The sequence below is a fragment of the Athene cunicularia genome, assembly GCF_003259725.1.
Source record: "Athene cunicularia isolate RWA chromosome 8 unlocalized genomic scaffold, athCun1 chr8_part1, whole genome shotgun sequence".
Taxonomy (NCBI): Eukaryota; Metazoa; Chordata; class Aves; order Strigiformes; family Strigidae; genus Athene; species Athene cunicularia.
The window spans coordinates 14,730,177-14,750,287 of NW_020799109.1; the positions used below are offsets into that span (position 1 = coordinate 14,730,177).

At 36.0% G+C, this 20,111-nt stretch overlaps 1 protein-coding gene across 29 annotated transcripts in view; it reads left to right on the plus strand.

Annotated features, from left to right (window-relative positions):
- ADGRL2 (adhesion G protein-coupled receptor L2) overlaps positions 1–20,111 on the plus strand; it is a 393,248-nt gene that overhangs the window by 118,236 nt on the left and 254,901 nt on the right. The gene's annotated exons all lie outside the window — the stretch shown is intronic.

Sequence of the window (20,111 nt, forward strand, 5' to 3'; positions counted from 1 at the left end):
TCAAATGCGTTAGGTGAAATAACAGGTTAATTTATTTTAGATGAGCATCATATTGTTTATTTGAAGAGGATATGTAATTACAATGGAAAACTTAACACTAGCAGAATTTACAAAGAAGTCTTAGTCACTAAGGTGGAGTTTGTGTAGTTTGTTTGGCTTTGGTTGGACTGACTCATTCCCAAACTAGACTGTGAAGTCTTCCTCTTGGATAATATCACCCTATCCCACACCCATCAATTATTTAAAACTTCTTTTCTGGATCTTCACAGCCATCATTGAATTAAAACCTCTCCAGAAGAAGGCTAAAATCAGGTTCTAAACTTCTAAATCATCAAGTTCAATTTTTACTTTTAAAATTTCTTTAATAGATTCATTTAAATTTGAGACTAAATGTGGTTTTCCTCAGCTTTATATCCGTACACAGAGAGGTTTTGAGAGACCATCTTAATTGAAGAGAGTTTGTTTGTGAAAATACTCCTTAGGAAGTCTGAATTTCACATTTCCTTCAAAATGATTTCTCTCATCAGGAAGCTGGCCAGAGCAACTAGAGAAAAAATCTGGGTAAAACAGCTTCATGGAAATTAATTTTGCTGTTTCACAGCAGTATTTCCTAACTCTGTTTCACTTCTGCTCTTTACAAAATGTTGCAAAATCAGCTTTTCACATTCCACCATAATAGTGACAAAAACTGTAAACTGTAAGTATAATGCATTTGACATTCTTTGATTTCTAGTTCATATTATTCTAGTTCACATAGTTAAGACAAAACCTTAAACAATTTTAAAATAAATGTTAAAAAGTAAAACAGAGTCAGCAGATGGCCAGGATCCCAGAGCCTCTTTTTTTCTTTAATGTCAATTTAAGAACAGATCACACATGCAAAACATTAATTGAAGCTGAAATTCATTTATTGAAATAATGAAGTTGATCATCCACTCCCATCAGGTTGTTTGCTGAAGACAGTATATGAGACTTGTAGATTTATTGGTGGAAGAACAAGTAATGAAACTCTGGTCATTTCAATTACTGTACTGCCTGTGGAGTCAAAAAAAAAAAAAAAAAAAGGTTATTGATAGTGTTTAATATAAAACAACTATAATTCTTTCATAGATACAGATGTGCAATGCCAAATGCTTCAAGCAGTATTCAGCAGTATCTGTCTGTATGGGATCATAGTTCTTTGCCTAAGAACTGTTTATTCATTCTGATGCAACAGCAATTAGAAGTCACCCACACAGAAACTCTGAATGCCTTGACAACAATTAAGCTTGCAGTAGCACTGATAACCAACAGTAACTGTGAATATTTCTTTGATGAGATTCTTAAGCCCATTTTGCTGGGATGCACTGACCTCTGAAATTTAAATTCAGACCATTTCCTGCTACTTACAGTTTGTGGGCTATCAGACTACCTACCTTGGTCTTGAACTGAGGCAGCAACACTCTTATCCAGTCAGTGTAAGATCATAATTCTCAACTGTAGTCATGTACAAAGAACAGAATTTAAAAGGAGCCTCTTAACCACCTCAGAAAAGTTTAAAATTCCAAAGAATGAGAAACAGGAAGGTATCAAAAATATAGCATTCAAACTGGTAAATTACTGCAGTAGTTTGCACGTACATAAGAATTAAAGCCCTCCTCTCTGACATGTGCCAATCCTGGGTATATTCAGTGTCCTAGGTGGAGATAAGGGACCAGTTTTGCTTTGCTCATGAAGGAACAGGAACAGCAGAAGCGCTATGCTGGCTTCTCAGGCACCCATAGTCTGGGAACTGAGATACAGCTGCTTGATTAGAACTGAGAGATTGACATGACTTCAGTCTATCTTCCACCATGAGGTGTTATGGCATCTGACAAGACTGAAGGAAAAAATTCCATTGGGAAGATACTTTTGTGTTTGCTGTGAATTTCAGTAGAAGACAAGTTGGCAATATCCTGCCATGCAAAATGGTCAAGATCAGAAATAGTCCAAAAGATGCCTTAATATAATACTTGATGGTGAGCTGAACTATTAATCACAAACTAGAGTTGTGTTCTTCATTTATGACTGTATGTAAAGGGAGTGGGAATTTGTACAAAAGATACATCGAGGCCTTGGTAGCTGAGGGATTTATATGGGCGAAAACAGCACTCAGGAAGTTGTTTAGTTGACGTTTTCTGTCTGTTAAATGTGTATGCTTTTTCAAAATGGTACCAATATCCATGTGTGTTTGACTTTTTTAGAAAAAATATGAACTATCATTACTGAAATTATTTTATTTATTTATTTATTTTCTTCTTGAACAGTAAGCAAATATTCTGCTGTAATGCGAGAGAAACAGCTTAATATTTTGCCTCCTAAATCAGTAGGAGACTTAAAAATAAATATTCAATAGCTCTCTAGTGAGTTTGTTAAACACTTTTGCCAGCTAAAACTTCAGTTAAGAAGTGATGTTCTGACAGTGATTTTCTTCATAAAATATTCCCTGAACCATCAACAGTTCTATGCATTGCACAGTGGTAGGACATGGTACTAATAGATTAAGTGGTTTGATTTAGACATCTATTACTGCTGTGTGGAGATACGGACTCCTGCCTTCAGGTAGTCACAATGTCATCTTCTTTATTTCATACTGGTTATTTCTGCAAATGGGAATTTTTATTACATTCACCATACTACTGCTCATGCTTCAGAAAACGTCTGATTAACATCCACAAACATGTTTCACTAGCCTCATTTTAACTCTCTTTTAACATCTTTTGCTACAATATTACAAAATTACATAACAATGGTGAGGTCACTGAGATTTTCATGCCAATTTTGCTAACCTGTATGATTGCACACATGCACTTTTTGTCTTTCATCCAGAAGATCACTCTTATAGGGAAGGATGGTCACAGTCTTGTTCAGGGCCAAAGGATCTGACAGAGGGGCTGATGGGGGGTGGAGCCCTATGTACAAAATCTTGTATTTGCAATGGTGGGTGATTTATGTAACTCATCCTTTCTAAAAAGCAGATATACTTAGTGTTATATTTGAAAAGTTTGTTCTAGTCATTAATAAACTTTATCAGTGTGCTCACTGTTAAGATTTATTTATGTTTTGGTGAGGGTCTAAAGATATTTGAGTGGTTTTTAACAGAAATTAATGCTTTAGATTTGCAGACAGACAGACATAACATTATCTTTGAGAAAAAAATTTACAAGGCAAGCAGTGTAGTATGTCTTGTATAATATTTGAGTGGGAGCTTTTTTATCAATAATTTAGCTTTGCCAAACACAGAAGTATGCTGGACACCATGACCTTTGGAAAATAATGTTTAGTGACATTAATCTACATCTAATAGAGGGGTTTGTATCATCACTTTGGTTTATATCCGAATTATTGTAGCACATAGGCTGTCACCTGCATTTATATAACATGAGACTGATTATTCCTTATCATGCACAAAATGCAGACCTCAGGGAAGAGTTCATTCTGGACCATTTCCAGGGGTACATGTAATATGTTATGAGCAGAGTACTGCTTTTAAGGCTATCGAGTGCAATTTGTGCTCTTTTTCTCTTCAGTACGTCTTATGCTTGACAAGATAATTGCCCCCCATAACATACACACATCCTAGAACACATTCATTACAAAGCCATTGTATTGACATATAGATACAGATATCGGTGAAGGAATGTAGTTGATATTCTTTATACAGTATGATATATGTGGAACATATCTTCATAAATAGAAGTTAGAGGTTATAATAAATTGAATATGAAGAAACAGAATTGAGAACCTTGCATGTGTAAGTGTTCCTCTTGTCAGAGAAAACAGAATGCTCTATTTCACATAAATAACTTTAAAGAGGTGGTAGTGATCAGAGTTTCTTTTCTATTGCGGAGTTTCTTAGAGGTTTGTGAGTATTCTAGATTTTAGACTCTTTTGTACCTATATTACCTATGCATATATACACATACATGCTTTGAGTGTGTACCTTTCTGGAACATAATATATACATACTGGAATATCTTATCTGAGTAGTTTATTGTTTATTATTATTACAGTTCTATACATTAGACATATAGAGAATTTACAACAAAAGATAAAAAGTAATCTGCCTGAATATTTAGTTATGAACAATATATCAGCCTTATTACTGAACTTCAGATCAACACACTTTAGAAAATATGCAAACATTAATTTTACATTACTTTTGTTAATTTGTTCCACATAAATTGGTAGGAAGGCTAAATTTATGCTAGGATTATGTTATTATATTATTTGTTATATTTATTCTTGCTTTTACAGTTTTGTTTTGGTTTGGTTTTTTTCGGCAAAGATTATAGTCCATATCTTTAGGACTCATGAGCAAAAAAATGGGCTAGATGTCTCACATTGGACTTTTCCATCCTTTATTCTGAAAACTCTATGCAGGTCTTCATTTTCAAAGCATCAAACAGAGTCCGCTGTTCCTTTATATGGTTGTACATAAACATTGTTCAAATGTGATAGAAGATCAGCTGTGTTGTGTTGTACTTCCTGTCTGTTTCTTAAGGTACAGTTTTTATTGAGTGATATAATCAAAGAAGATCCCCTTGTAACAACATCTATATCTCGATTCCAGTTTGGTGAGAACATTATATATGACAAATAACAGGGCAAAGCTGGTCATGCAGAAAGCAATCATTCCCTTTAACCTCTCTGATGAATCACGTTAGGTAAGCTGTGACCTGCTCTTCCTTTGGAAAGCAGTTTGCTTATATCCATTCATGACAGTAACAGTATATCCTCTGGGAAACATTATTTTACATTATTTCCACAAAGGTAGGTTCAAGTAATATGAAATAAACATATATCAAACAGAATACTACATGGTATTGTTCTACTAAAAACTGATATTGTGCTATTCTGAATGTGGATGGAAAGAAACCTTTCTTCAGAAAGGGCTGTATTTGCCTGTGAGATACACAGTATTCCTGTGTTTGGCAGTTATAGAAATTATACCTTTGCTCTGTGGCCTTGATTTGTAGCTGCAGCTAAAAACAGCTCTGTTCAGTGAAGGTCATTTTTGTTCTCTCCTAAATGTAATACAACATGTATGAAATCAGTGACCCAACATACTCAAGAAAATTTGTTTTATAGTAAGTTCACAGCCAAGCAACCTTTATTCAGGCCTTGCGTTTGCAACACCAGCTGTAACAACAATGAGCAAGTGTGTTCAGACACCATTCTGCTTGCTTAGTGCTACTGAGTGACAAGACCATGGTGAACGATAGACGGTTTCAAGGTTGCATTACATCAGTCCAGCCAAAAAGGTCTGGCTAAGCACAAAGGGAGAATGAAAGACTGACGTTCTGGTGCAGTGACTCTGTTCTGTTCATTTAAGTCCATATCTAAAATACAGAGCAGTGGAAACTGAGTGGGGGGAAAGAATGTTTCTTACATTAACAATGAAGGCCATGTTTAAAGTGACAGCTTTACAAAACCAAAAAATATTTAAACATTTTTGCTTTCAACATTGGCATCTTTAAACAGCTGCTTCATTTGACCAATACCTAAACTAGACCCCTTTTTGTCTGTCTATGTTGCTGTAGTTACTGCTGTACTTCCTACATATGCAATCAGGGGAATTTTCCAATGCACCTTCTTTTTGTTGGGCCTTCAGTTGATTTTCAGAGAGGCTGTGTTTTTTCTTCAAATTTGAAATATACTCATTTTAGCCATAAGTACTTTTCAGTCTATCACTAATGTTCCTTTCCTATTCAGGAAAGTAATTTTTGATGCATTAAAATGTGATTTAAAATTATATTATTTACAGAAATGTAAATCTATGATAGCTCCAGTGAAGCTGGGTTTGCATGAAAATAACTGGGATTTCACACAGACAAGTAAGTGCTGTGTGGAGAGGAAGCTCCGGAGCACTTTCTTACTGACATTTGGGGCATGTGTGGAACACTGACTAGGTTTTTATTTTGCTAGCTAGAGTATTTCTCAGTTATAATACAAGATGTGTTATAGATCTATCCGGACAACAAAGATCTGGAAATATACAAATAGTTCAGTACTGTGCATTTAATTTATGTGTTCAGTAATTTTTTCATGGGACCAGTTAGATGTAAAGCTGGACAGTAACATTTCAAAGGTAGCTGAATTGCATGTGCAAATTGTGGTAATTATACATGAAAATTAAGACTGTGCTACAAATTTCTTTTTGTACATGTAGATGCATGCATGAAGTTTAGAAAATCAGTCCAGAAAACTTAGAGCACAAATGAACCACATGGATTAGTAAGCCTAAAAATTCTGCTGTATATGATGTCATCCCTTTGCTGTAGGTCAGAAATAACTTCATGCTGTTAATTATAGGTATTTATCATAGTTCATATGATTTTGTGGGGCCCTGTCAGTGATCAAAGGTGGTTCTTTGGACGCCTGTCATCAAGTGAGTTAGTAATTGTAGAATAGCTTATTTACTGAATCTAATATGCCATTAAATAGACTTATTTTCCCCTTTTCAGCAATTAATGTTGATAAAAGGACAGTTTTGTTTTAGTAAAGTTGATCTGTTGCAGTCAGGTACAATAATTATATTCTTATGTATACTATATTTGCACATTAACACATGAAATTTATATTAGAACAACTTTAAAAGTCTGGTTTACACTGGCAATAGGCAAGGAGATAAGAATTAAGGTGAAATGGCCCATAGAAACTTAATTTTAAAATTAATAACAAATTTAACAAAAAAAATAAGACAGTGAAATCACTATCATATATTCTTACAGTCTGCCCGGACCAATTCTTGAAACTACTGTGAAAACATAAGCTGGAAATTTAGACCTCAGAGAAAAATGTTTTGATTGAGAGATGAGGGCTGCTTTTATAAATCCATAATGAATATATGGAATACAGAAATAGAGAAGGATTTGAACTGGAAGTGAAGTAAATAGTACTACTATTAAAGTGTATTACAGGTGGGAACTTTTTTTTTCCTTGATTCTTTGAGCCTGAAAGTACTTTTGTTTTAACTTTGCACCTGGATTCAACCTACTTTCTTTGAATCCACTTGCATTCTGCCTGGGAAAACCATTTATGTAACGGATGACCTCTCTCCGGGTTTTGCAGCTTGTTTGTGGTGTAGATGAGTGTGCCAGTTCAGAGCCCTCTGTTCAGTGTTGACTAAGACCTTGAAGAGTTCTTCAGCCCCACTAGGCCACAGAAGAGCCTATTGAGACTGTCAGCCTTTTTTCCTGCCAGCTACTTTTTTTTTATTAGGCTGATAAACTCCTGAATTGTTGAAAAGCAGCTGCTCTGAGGAGGATTTAGCTAATTCTCAGGGTGCTTCTGGGTGTGTGGGAGATATATTTACGTCTGGACTATGAAGGTCCCTTGCATTGTTAGACCTAGGTGACCTCTTTCTAGATCAAAAAGAGGTTGCTGGAATGCAATTAAAATGCAGTGTTACTTTCTTGTAAAGCCTTGGTAACCCAATCAACAGTTCTCTTTTCCCATCTTTTTGTCAGTTTCTCTGCACTTCCAGATTTCATTTCTATTTCAAGTTTTGTCTGTGCCATAATTTGGTTTTACCTTATCGCAAAATGCCTCAGATAGTATTATTAAAACTCTCCTTAATTTTTTTAAAAAAAAAAAAATGTCCTGTCTTAACTGCCAGTTCTGCAGAGGTTCAAGCTATTAATTTTCACATATTGCTCAAGTAAGCAGAACTATGTGCATTTGATTTTTTTCCTAATAATCTCAGATGTAGTTTTGTTGTAATGTAGTACACAATTCATATTGATTAACATGTCTGTAAGTGAGATATGCGTTTTATAGACACATTCCAAAGTGAAGCATGAAATCGAACTGTAAATAATTACATTTTTTAAAAGGGTGGGTTTTTTGAGTTCTGTGAAAAAATTTGTACTTACTGAAACAAAGGTTTGATTAAAACTAAAAACAAATTTACATTTGTAGGAGTTTCAGCACTGTTGTTTGCAATTTGTTATATGCCTTTACCTGGCATGCTATTTCACCCTTCATGACACACATCAATACCTTCTTTATGTCTGGCTATTACCACTCATTTAAAAATCTATTTTACATGATTCTTTCAGCCAAAAATGGACCATAATGACATAGAATAGAGCCTGTGCTTCATAAATTCTCCAGGAATCAATACTTTGGCTGGGAATTTGTCAGTCTCACAAAGCTATGCATCATTAAACTTTACTATTATTACAGTGGACTCTGCTTCAAAGTTCACTACCTAGCTGATATTGGATGAACCCATTTAAATGAAGGAAAAGATATGAGACACAAATGCTTCTGTACTGACATGTATTTATCCAGATAATGTTTAATTTATGAAATATAAGTAGCTCTTAATCTGCTTATTGGTTTATGTGCCAAGTTCAGCAATATCATCATTAAAGATTATATGCTGATTCCAAGTTATTGGCAAATGACTTTAAATTGAATCCATTCAGATTATTTCAAATATGACTTATTCTGCCCATAGGATCTTATATGTTAATCACACAACAATGAATTTGCGAGCACAAACATCCATTTGAATTCAGAACCCTTATCCAGCCAAACCACATTAGCAGGAGTTTTTATTGCTATTAGATAGAAGCAGATTTTGTCACTGTACCTATTTGTATAATGGGTTTTCTTAGTAAAAATATAGGTATTTGGGCAAACAAAAGTATTTGTTACATGCTATTGATCATGTGGTATGCATCAGTATTTTGTGTGAAATAGTTTAGCTCCCTTACCAAAGAGCAAGGATTTTTACATGGCTCCCAGACAGAATAATGAATAAACAGTGAAATTCAGGAATTTATGGATGACACTCAGGAGGACAACTGTTTATTTCTACTACTCAAGATTAATCTTGAATAGTGAAAACATACTCACAAATCAGTATTAGTTTATAGAAGGGTTATAAGCAGAATAAAAACTAAATTCAAAAGAAGATTATTTGTATACAATAAATTAAACAGGCTGTATATACTGTCTGCCTCACACGCTTGCTTGCTTGACCAGTTCCCAGATTTGAGAGCTATCAGACCCCTTTGAGTAACCTTCCTCAGCTCTTCTGCAGTGATCCCGACCATGGGCCAAATGATTCTGCTTAGCTGAGAGTACTTGTGATGACACTCGTGGACATCATGCAGCAGTCATCATGTGTGAGTACTTGAAAAAATACTTAGAATCAGGATTAACTAAGTATTTTCTCAAGTACAAGGATCAGGATTAACTGAATTGGTTCAAGGGGCTCTTGGTTTTTCCTGCCTCAAAGAAATATGGATGCATGCAAGGCTCCAGTGAAATCACAAGCTTCTAAAAATGAAGTACTTTTGTTAGCCCCATGAGAAGTCACCTGCAAAAAGATAAAGGACAAAATCAATGATTTGTTGGCAGGCACACACACAGGCACATGCCCTCTCTATCCTCTCCTTGGGGTTGCCACACCTGCCCGTCTGCTGTCTCAGCATCATCTCTCACACTCAGGAGATCAAAAAAGGAGAAAACAAAAAGGGTCATTAGTTAAGAGGCGCAGGTGTGAAGAGACTTTCTAAACCACAGGCTTTGTGCACCTGCTCCGGGGAGCATTGCTGGGAATTGGGACAGGTGTACTAACCTCCAAGCCCTGCCAGACTTGCAGGGATTGCTGGCCGTGGACACTGACTTGTGTGTATGCAGGAGAAAATGCTGGTCTCACTGCATCTTTGTGTTGTGATCCAGTGCATTCACAATCCAGGGCAAATTATGGTACTGTGATCACTTGCGCAGCTGTAAATGAGCTGCAGAATGGGCTCTCATTTAAAGCTAGAACAAATTCTGAATGTCTCAGATCGGCTATAAAGCTTGCATTTAAAAATTGTGCTCCTGCTTTGATTACCTTGTCCATTTCTTTTCTTCTAAGTCTTAAATACTGAAAAGAACAGGAATACACGGATAGGCTAAAATATTGCACTCAAGTTTACCAGGCTTCCCTCAAACATGCTCATTTCAATTGGTTTTTTAGCAGGTATTGGGTTCCTCATATACTTTTTTCAGCGCAGACTGGGTTACTGGATTGTTTGCTCGTGTTTTGATAGTATCTTAAAAGTATCCACAAGATCAGGTTTATCATTCTAGGCCCAAGTTTATGTGAGGATTTAGTCAGGTGCCAAAGTAACCGTGCTGGAATCAATGTTCCAGTAGCACAGTGCTAAACCTGCTGTTTGGAAATCATTAATGCCCCACCAAAACCTACAAAATTTAAACTTCACTTGAAGGGTTCTCACAGCCGAAAACCAGACATATCTCTAATCTCTCAGGCATGCACCCTCTTTATACGTATATCTATATACACAAAATATCTGTTATATAGGCTTCTCACCACAGAGGAAAATACTTGAACTAAAGGTAATTAATATGTTGGAAGTTGAAAGTAAAACAGAGTAGAGAATAATATAAAAAGAGGATGAAATACAAAACAGAGGTGCACATGGCATGGCTGATAGAATATCCCTAAGGTTTTAGAGAAAATACTCAGCTTTTCATTAGTGTTGAGCACTTCCTCAGGGACACCAGCTACACAGAACTGGAAAGATAAACTTACCCTTTTGCACACAATCCCATTCAAAACCTTTCACAGCTTTTCCAAGTCGAAGGATATGACAAAGATGAAACTGCTGTCTTCATTATTGTCTTAGTATTATTTCATTTATAACACATACATACAAGCCTGGCATTTCACAGATAAAAGGCAATCCAAGGCCTCTATCCTTGGCATCTTACAATCTAATCATCTAATCAGCACAAATCATATCTGAAGCAAAGCCACTATAAACACATGTATACCTCGGGGGGGATGGGGGGGGGTGGGGGGGAAAGGGTGTGAAAACAAAAGGAAGGTTCTCTAGGAAATGTTTTTATGTTTGCTTTTTTTAGCCTAATTGCTTTAAAGGAGAAAAGAGTGGCAGCGGGCTGTTCTTAAGCAATGATAAGAGGTGGAAAAAGAGGATAAAGAAAACTGAAGGAAGAAAAGGTGGAGTTGAAGGGGGGGGAATGAGGTCATTGGATGCACTAGGGAAATGTGGAAAGGGGTTGACTGCTTGAGGCAGAGGCAGCAGCCTGGAAGAGTATGAAGTCGCAAAGAGACTAAAGGAGCACAGCACAGGGCAGAGTCTGCAGAGTGACCATGGAGTGTCTGGGGAAGCAATAGGAAGCCAGGAAGGAGGTGTACATGAATTTGATTCATTAGAGGAAAATCTGAATGTGAAGAGCACAAATCACTGGTTGTTTTAAAGAAGCAGAAAGGTGTTTTGCAAGGTAAGTGCTGATGTTTTGAGCTGAAAGTGCAAGAAAAGGCTTTGCTAGCTTGAGATACATGGAAGTTTGTGGAACAAATTCTTCCTCCAAAGTACCTGTATAAATGGTGCACGCCTATTGCTACAGGCTTTGGGCTGAAACAGCAGACATGTCTTTGCGTCAGTCTTTTGAGTCTAAGATGCTTTGTGACACACGCTGAATCTACACTGGGCCAAGCCAAAAGAAACATCCCTACTGGCCCTCCTGTAGCCTACTCACCCATTTCGTCCCTAGCTGCCTCAGAGATGTGACCTTTTAAACCTACTGTGAAGGTCATCTTTTTATGCATGAAGTACAATCCTGACACACTTGAACATTAATAGTCAGGTTCCCTTAGATGTGTGAAACTGGAGTTTCATCTAGGCTGTCAGTGGCTACCAGCAATCTCAGTGTTTTGAAAGGGGTTTTTTTTTAATGCTGCCACATAGGGAATGCTGATATATTTCTCATTGACTCCAGCATGTCTAGTTTTAACTTGCTGCATCTATTGAAGTAGGCAGTTCTACCAAAGTTGCTTTAGCCTTTCGAAGTTCATACTTAGGAATGATTTTTTAACTGTCTGACTAACAATCTGTTGTGTTGACATTTGAAGAACATCTAGTGTATTTTGAGCAAATATATTCTTATGGGAAATTCCTGTTGGATTGCTGAAGAATAATTTTTGTATAGAATTTTCTCTATTAAAGGCTCTACTATGTTTTGAAAATTACATATATATGATAAAACTATATTTTATTTTATAGGGTTTTGGAATACTTTCTTCTCAATTATATTTACTGTCCCTGCAGCCTTGTTTTGTTCTGCAAAATACTTTATCATAAACCAAATTATTTTTGCTTTTTATTTTGTGTTCAATGCACTGGCAAAACATTTAGAGGGAGTTATAGATACTGCATTCTTTATGCAGACAGCTTAAAATTTATAAATCCTTTTTGAAATGTCATTCAGTAAATAAATAATTTTTTTCACTAAAATTCATTAAGAGTAAATGGTTAGTGGGAACAGTTCCTTCTCTAAATCCATAGTGCTTGAAGTCCTTTCTGTGCTGCCTTTATCATCCTTGCAGAGTTCAACGATTACATATTTGACTTCAATTTACAAAAGCTTACCACTGGGGTAAAGGTAATATATTTGCTGTTTTGATGTAATCTATTTCATGAGCACTACTGTCAATATCTATAAACTTCTCTCAATACACCACACGAATGTTAACATTTTCCTTTTGACTATTATTACCTCTAAAGCAGCAAGGATGTTCGGGAGAGAAGAGGGAGAGGAATGTTTTGGATGATTTGCCAGTTACAACCCAGGGGACTACAGACACAACTAGTCTTATTTTTATATTTATTGTAAAATTAAATGTTGACATAAGGTCTGAGGGATTTGCATGAATACAACAACGTCATTATTAAACAGCTGGGATCCTTGAAATTTTCAAAACTAATTCCAGGGGAAAAAAATGAGAGCAGAGCTCATGTGATAGAGCGTAATGAATAGTGCCTCTTGTTTTCTCAAGAAATTATTCTGCGCTCTTGAAAAATTATCAGCAGTGGTAATTTCAGTGCTTCTTTCATTTAATACTTTTTGCATTATTCACATGAAGTCTGTAATGCCATGTAATGTGCACATTGATATACTTTTTGCTATACCAGGTGCCAGTTTTATTGCAGAATATGAATGTGTGCTGTACAGAGGCCCATTTTTCTTCTCAGACAATAATGAGATATGTTTGTGTTGTTTTAAATAGCATTGGTTGTATTAAAACATCTGGTTACAGAGAAGGGTTGTATTAAGCAAAAGGTTATGCCCGTCTCTCCTGGTATATTCAGGGCACAAGGTCAAACTTTGCATTAAATGGGTGAATGAAGGGTGAGACGTCAAAGACAGGTGTCCCTGACTGTGCTGTCAAATATTTAAAACCTAACATCTGCTGGCAAACTCCAGCCAAACCCAGTAATGGACCAGAGCTGGGTAGTTAGTGTATGCGCTAATTCCTTCCCCACATAGCTAGTGTGTCCTTTATGTATCAGTCCATAACCTTAACTGTCCTCCTCTGGTGGAATCGCTGGGCCGTGGGGAGCTGCAATGCAAAGGGCTTTTGCTCTCCATAAAGGTGGAGGTTCTCCCTAAAGGCCCAGCACTCTCACTGGTTTAAGCAGAGCTGCATCATCCAGCAGCTTTGTGGTTCATAACGCTCACCACAATAAGCAACTGTGCATGAGCAAGCGCATATATGTTAAAAGCATGTACACTCATTGACAGAAATTCAGAAAGTCTAGTAAACATCCTGTCATCCAGACTGAAGATAATATATAATTATCCTTTTTATACTACTGCATGCCACCCAACTGTCATTGCATCAGTGTAGGTAGTTTCATTAACTCCTGAATCCCTTCCCTTTTCATTAAGTGTGCCACTGAAAGGTCAGTATAAGTGAGAAGCCCAAGACAGGTGCTACTAATTGTGAAGTCAACTGTTAGAAATAGAAACTCCTTTGTCCTTCCTGGAACAGTGAGGCAGATTGATGTTCACAACTGTTCCTAATGCTATCAAACACTTACCACTACCACACACCTTATTCAGTAAGTGCTGCATACAGAGTTTCGATATGGTTCTGCTTGTCAGTAAGACATCTTTAGCTAATGTTAGTAGCCACAATTCCAAATTTCTATAATGAAAGATTTGTCAAAGATTTGCACACAAGTTTGCTTCAAGCCCTTTCTCAATTTCAAACCTACATTTCTTCTCAGTTTACTAAAATGGCACAGTATGCCAAATTACTGTTCAAATATCCTGAAGGACTGACAAGAAGCAGTCTTTTTTTTTTTTTGTCTTTTTTTTTTTTTTTTCTGTCTGTCTGTTGTCAGTCTTTCTTTCAAGCATGGTGTTTCAGTGTTAACATTTTGAAATTAAGGTCTCCTCATCACAGCTTGCTGGATTCCAATAAAGACTTTGCAACCTGTCAGTAAAGCTTCCTAAGTGTTGGATGCAAGAGAGCACAATGCATCAACATTATTTCCAAATTTCATTCACTTCCATCTTTGCAGTTCTTAGGAAAATGGAAATTATGTCCAAATTCTTGTTATATCCCTTTACACCTATTTTGAATGTCTTGTACTCCTGCTTATTTGGCCAAGTAAGGGAGTAAAAGCTAATGCTGCTCACTCACTTCCTTGTTTCAGATGTCCAAACTAAAGGCTGTACTATACCAGCCTATTTCCTCACATCCATTTCTTTTTTTATGTGTAACTGGGTAGAAAGAAGGAAGGCTGAGCCTGGCCTTGTACCAGCACTCTTCTCTCTCCCCGAGATAGGCCCTGTTTATAGCTGATTAGGACAGCTAGCAAGCCAAATGAGGGGGAAAAACTGACTTTCACAACTTCATGAATGTAGCTTTTGTGGAGCAAAGGGAGGGAAAGTGAAGAATGATTTATTTCTTAGCAATGGAAAAGTTTCATTGCCATGTCAACTATGGAACTAGAAGAGACCACTGTAATAGCCTATATAACACAGACTATAGACTGTCCCTGAACTGATCCCTCTTTAACTGCAACAAATCTTTCAGAAACCTGTGATCTTTTATTTTAAAAATTCCAGTCTTGGAAAATACACCACTATTACATGTTATGCCTTATTCATAACTACCCTGAAAAGTTCAATCTTGCTTTTAGGGTCTAGGAGACACATCCCCCTTCGTGGTACAGAGAGCCTTTAATAACGCAAATGCTTTTCCTCCACTGAGCAGAAGGAGAAAAGGACTGACTGGAAAAGGCCTTAGTGAATTGGGGCACGGTTCTAGGGAGGTCTCCAAGCTTCAGTAAGCAGAGCTGAGGAAAGCTGGGACGAGGTTGATCTAATGAATGCATCATGACCCAATGAATCAATTGGCCATTCCAGCTGTGCTTTGCCTCTGCAGCTTATTTGAACTGATTTGTTCTGCCAGTTTATTGGTACATCTGAGTGATTTTCAGAACCCATCCTTGTTGTTTAGACTCTCCACAATCTCTCCATAATTATGTCATTTCTACTGTCATCTTTATAGTTTTAGATCCAGCACAACTGTGCTCATCTCCTTTCCTATTATGCCAAGTGGTTGGGCATAACAATTAATTCATAAAAAATTCATAACAATTTGCATCATTGATTGTAAAACTGGAGGGTCTAAGTTAAAGACCAAGCTGTATTTTACTGAAGGTGGTGCTTAACAAGTCACAATCTTTTCAGTGCTGATGGTCTGCCTCTGTTCAGCAAATCTTCTGGACAAGACACCCACAGTAGAAATGAACTTTCTTACTAGGAAAGAATTTTAGAACATTTAAGCATAAACAACAGTTTGGTATGCCCTTGAGATATGCAGAAATAGCTAGGATGTATAACACAGAAAGATCTTTCAGTGGGAATCCTTAAACTTAGGCTGAGCTAACCTGTGAGTTCAGATGTAGGTGCCAATCATTTAAAATATCTGTGCAGTATAAACATCCTGGGAATTAAAGTACAAGTGTTAAGGCACATCCAAGTCTTTTTCTGTAGTCTTCATTTTCCACTGAATTCCAGTAAAATTGTAAGATTTTGGTATGGCCACATGCAAAGAGTTTTTTGAAGTTTAAGTGTCCAATCTTGCATTCATTCGGAGGGGAGGATGTTTCATACTCAGTCATCTTCTGGAAATTCACTGTGAGTCTTCTTACATAATTTAGCAGGATTTGATACCTCAGGACTAAATCACCACATCATACAATTCAGGATTGTTTGAAAATCTTGTAAAGGATTTCTGCACCTTTTTAAGGACCACTTACACTATTTCTTACATATGCATTAATGTAAACTGTGACTGTCTTCATGAAATTTGTTTTACTTAGTGTATAAGAAGTAAAGAATATTGAAGCAGAAATAGATTCTTCATAAATACCAGTACAGTACTAAAGATAAAAGTATTATTCAAAATGTTAATTACTCTTATTTACTCCAGTCTGATAAAAACTAGAGTTAGGTATTGCTTCTCTCTTTCCCATAGTTGGCATCACTAAATGTGTCTCTGAACTTTTAAACATAAATATTTTATTGTTAGGATTTGTAAAAGCACTGCTTTTTACAAGGTAAATGTTGCCACTGAAAAGAGGATGTCTTGTCTGAGTTTACACAGAATGAAGGGAAGAGAAAGGAAGGTTAAATGATTGATTTTTCAAATCCTCCTTCAATGTCCAAAACTACCCAAAGTCTAACTCACATTGACAGCCAGGGGCATTATTTAAATTTTATTCAAAATGTTTAAACTTTTTCTGGCAGATACACAACTTTTTTTCTCCCCCTCCCACCCCACATATGACTGAAGTGGATTGTACCTCCATATCTGTATCAATTACTGTAGGAGCACATGCTACACCAGCTGATGCTAATGAGATAGCAGGAAGGAGATTTAAGAAGGAAAGTAATTTAAGCCTTTTTTACCTATGAAAGCTACGTTTACAAATGTATCAGCAATGTAAACTTCTGCATATTTCACTCTTTACATACTTCAACATCAGTCATTGCATCTAAAAAAATCACGCTAGAGGCACAGAGTAATTAATTTTTGACCTTTCAGAAGACTGCAAATAATTCTAATTGTGTAATGGTTGTTTTTATGGTGGGAACACTTATTTCCTAAAGTTGGATTTTGATTGACAAACTCCATTTCATGTTAAAATATCACATAGCCATCAGGTGGTTAAAAGCTTTCAGCTGTTTCTAGCCTTGCCTGGATTTGAACCAGTGACCTAAAGGCAAAAAGCTTTGTATCTCATTAGCAAAATCCTCAGCTATGCTGTGCACCCATTCAATTCAATTCAGTTCAATTTAAATGAAAAAATTTAGCTGTGATATGAAACATAAGAGAAGCATTTTACATTTAATTTTCTGCGTGCGTGGGTTTTTTAAAACATTGGTAGATAGAGTTTCAAAAGGGAGATGATTTTTAAAAAATTAACATGTATCCACTGCCACAACTGTTTAAACGTCAGAAAACTCTAATCTAAGCAGTGTTATTTCCTGCTGTGACTAAAGAAAAAGCAGAAAAAAAGCAACTTTGCTTCTTTGCTGTTCTAACATATTTCTAATAATAAAGATCATTGTCTTTGAACTCTCCCAACCTTACTCTGGTCTCCTTTGCTAAAGCCATTAAAATGATTAGAACTCCAGGCGGGGTTACAGTGTTAAAATGCTTGACTTTTCTCTTTCTCCAAACAGAACGGGCTGGTTTTATACATGGCACACATCACAATAATCCAGTCTAACTCTTCTATCAGTCTAGCTAAATTTCTTCAACAGATTTGCCCAAAACTGTGTTAAAAAACATAAATCACTGGATTAAACTTGTAGAGAATGATGAAAGCTGAATTCATGTATATACATGTGGTGGTACAAATGGACTCTTTTATTATATAACCTGAATGAAAGCAATAAATTTGAAACATATTTAACTGATGATATTGGTAATCCACAACAGATTTCACAAACGTTGTTGAATGAACATTGGTTTTGTTGAGTAATCTCTCAGATTAAGAAGAGAGAGATAATTCAAACAGCCTGTTGAGATTCATATTGTTTTCCTGTTTAAATTTTCCTCTGAATAAAAGCTACACTGGTCATTGCATTTTTTAGTTATTAAAAAATAGAATACTTGCTTTAAATACCTATTAAAAGTCTAGAAAGCCCATATTAGTCCTCTCCAGAATGGACATTCTCAAGAGCAGAGAACTTTTTCATTGAAATTAGTTTAACTCCATTTCAAATATGGAATTTAAATTCAGATTGGTAATTTTGGGGAGTTTTTACAGATTGTGTTAATTCCCTCCTTGGATTGTAGGGAATATGATTCTCCTATAATTTATTCTGTCCTGTAATTTAGGAAGCCCTTTCCTGGCAATTACGTGAAAGTAGTATTTAGCTGCAGGGAACCTTTATGGTGATTTGAATTTTGTAGATGAGAAGGATTTGAGCATAAGCAATTGTGGGTGTGTGCTGACACAGGCATCATTACCACCTTTTGTCTCCATTTGATAATGATGGAACATGTAATACAAATATATGGCAACAATACACTAATCAATAATATTTCACCAATGGAGAAAAAAATTATACTGAAGAATGAATTATTATATCAACAGTTTAAGGAGATAACCAAGCTGGACTGAAACACTCAAACTGAAAAATAATGGTTAAGACTTGCCGTTGCTGAAATCGGTGAAAGTCAGAAGCAACATTTGCAATGACTTCAGTAGAGCTAGGAGTCTTCTGAGTCTTCTGCATGGGTGTAATTTGAATGGGAGGAGAAGAGATTTAGAATCAGCCCTGTGGAAGTTTGTTAAGGAGCTGTTTTGACATTCTTATCCTTCTTTGTCATGTTTGGGGTTTTGAATGAGATACACAATACCATGCTTCCGTTTTTATATTTTAACCAACCTGCTTGGCTGTCACATATAAAAAGATAGGTTGGTTTGTAATCTATGAAAAGAGCAAGGCAGATTGATTACTAGTAAAGTGCACGTAAATACATATTCATGCACACTGCGGGGAAATCAGGAAGAGGAACTGCAAACATAGTAGATGCATCGAGCTTTCAATAAGTATTGCGTAACAACTTTTATGTATTTAGAATAACGTTACGTTCTGCACATAGTCATTCCTGTCCTTCTCATCAAATGTCATTGATGCGTATATTTAACACATGTGGTTATTTAGATGTATGCTTATTTGACATTAAAAAAAAACACACCTACATTTTTCTCCAATACCAATTCAGCAAGATATTTAATTTAAAATATCAACGTCTCGTCTAGAACAAGGAGAATCATCACATGATTTGTTAGGCAGGTGCTTAAATATCTTTGTGAGCTCAGTGATAACTATGTAACTATGGCACAATATTTCTAATGTTGTAGATGTTCCTTAAAATTTACTCGCCTGTCACTAGGAGTAGAATTTGCCCCATGCTGCTTTTTCTCCTGCTGTGTATGTTTTAATTCCTGAACCACACTCTCCACATTAAATATTTCTCTATGACAATTCCAGTAACATTTTCTAATCACAAAATAATATTTACCATCTTCCCCCATGCGGTTTTGAGAACAGAGGGAGCTGCTGCAGTTCTGTAGAGGTCGTGAACCTGCTTGATGAAGCACAGATGAATATAAAGTATTCTACTGAGCTTAACAGGCTTTATTAATGTGCAGATCCAATACACATTTTTATTTAAATTCATCTGAAGGCTAAAGGACATATTTTTCAATTGTTATTTTGCATTTAGTTTTGTGAGATTAGTTTTGCATGTTTTTAAAAAATAAGTGTGATTAGCTATCTACAAATTACTTTCTGTTAATTATAGTCACTGCACCTCACAGCTTTAGGACTTTTAAGGAAAGAGTCAACTAGCAATTTAATTTGAAATAGATTTGTACAAAATTCTCTGCTTCTTGCCCCTAATCCATAAACTCAAACTCAGTTTTGACTAAAACCCAAACTTTACACTTCTTTTTCTTTGTAAGGTCAAAAATAATTATTTGAATATCATTTTTTTTCCCTTACTTTCTACTTCTCATCCTCTAATAGAGTTCCATTTCTAAACAGGAATATTTTCCCACATTGCCATTGGGGAAAACATTTTCAAAGGGTCTAAATCGGTCTGTCTGAGCCTTAGTCATTTTCACACTTGATGTGTGACTAGTTTTTTAAAGATACTTAAGTAACTAAAGATTTAGAGAAGTGATTGTTGAGATTTTTCATAAACATATGTTGATTTTGGT